We start from the raw sequence: 1197 nt of genomic DNA, 5'->3' as shown, positions 1-1197 counted from the left end.
ACCATCAGCTTTCTTCACCACCTTTGCTTATGTTCACATTTTTCTTCAGCAATTGTGTCGGGAAAGTGTGCATCCTGGAATGTCAATTTAATGGAATAACGTGTTCTTGCATTGAGTAAGTGCTAGAGTGGAGGCCCAATGTCCATCTGCTGCCTTAAAACTAAACCTATAAATATATGCATATAGTTGTTTCCCCACACTCTTATATAAATATATTTACATATGTACACTCCAGTCTTTAGACCTCTATAAATACCCTTTGTCCCCTAGTTCTTTCCTCTATTTCCTTTTCCTTTCCTCTTGTCCCACTATCATGCTCAGCCTTCATTTGGGTTTCAGTGATTTCTCTCGGTTACATTGCCCTTGCTGAATCCCTACCAGGCTTCTCACACCCTCCTTGCCACTGATTTTGGATCCCTTGTTGCTCTGTGTCTGGGGTCTTAAAGCTTGGCTTAAAACAGGCAGCCATCTAAGTGAGGTGCTCCCTAAGACCACATGGAAGGAGCACACAAGCCTGTGTGAACCAAGGATTATAAGTAATAAAATCCAGGATCAGAAGACGGAAGTGTATTAGAGCTTTAAATTTTGAGCACCTAGTTTGTAGAAGGCTATGAATTACAGCTAAAGAAGAAAAAAAAAAAACGAAGAAGAAGAAGAAGAAGAAAGGCCAAAATCCATTTGCAGAGTCCCCGTGGGGGTCAAGCCTCTACTGAATTCCTTTGGACCACTGGCGAGGGATGTGAAGTCCTGCCTCAGATAGAGTGCACTGGAAAGTGGATTACAGATAATAGATGAAAATTTAACATTTTACCACTTGTTTTTCCTCATGACCCATTTTTAATTTGTTCTAGTTTCTAGTATCTTCTGCCTTCACTTGGATCAAGGTTTTCTTTTGTTTTTTCTTTCTATTTTTTTTTTTTTTAGGATCGAGGTTTTCTATGTTTCGTTTTGTATGGTTCTCATTGTATGCAATCCAGGGTGGGTACATCTATCGACAGGAACTGACCCATAGCTCCTAGGGGTTGTGGCAGGGGAGGTTGCAGGGTAATGGGGAGCTAATAATGGCTAGAAGAATGAAGGAAAGTTCTAAAATCTATTGCAGATGACTGGCCAACCCTTTTAAATATATCTAAACCATTGAATTGTATGACAAGTGAATTATGTGCCAATCAAACTGTTGAAAAAAACAGAGAAACA

The 1197-nt window shown here is 39.8% G+C and overlaps 1 protein-coding gene across 2 annotated transcripts in view; it reads right to left on the bottom strand.

Moving 5' to 3' along the window:
* The window catches only part of IVD (isovaleryl-CoA dehydrogenase), a 19649-nt gene that overhangs the window by 7896 nt on the left and 10556 nt on the right, over window positions 1-1197 (bottom strand). The window lies entirely within an intron of this gene.

Source organism: Echinops telfairi, unplaced genomic scaffold (genome assembly GCF_000313985.2).
Source record: "Echinops telfairi isolate 266 unplaced genomic scaffold, ASM31398v2 ScPeMD7_18;HRSCAF=68, whole genome shotgun sequence".
NCBI classification, from domain to species: domain Eukaryota; kingdom Metazoa; phylum Chordata; class Mammalia; order Afrosoricida; family Tenrecidae; genus Echinops; species Echinops telfairi.
Note: the sequence above shows the minus strand (reverse complement) of the source record. Positions and strands in the feature narration are given on the sequence as shown.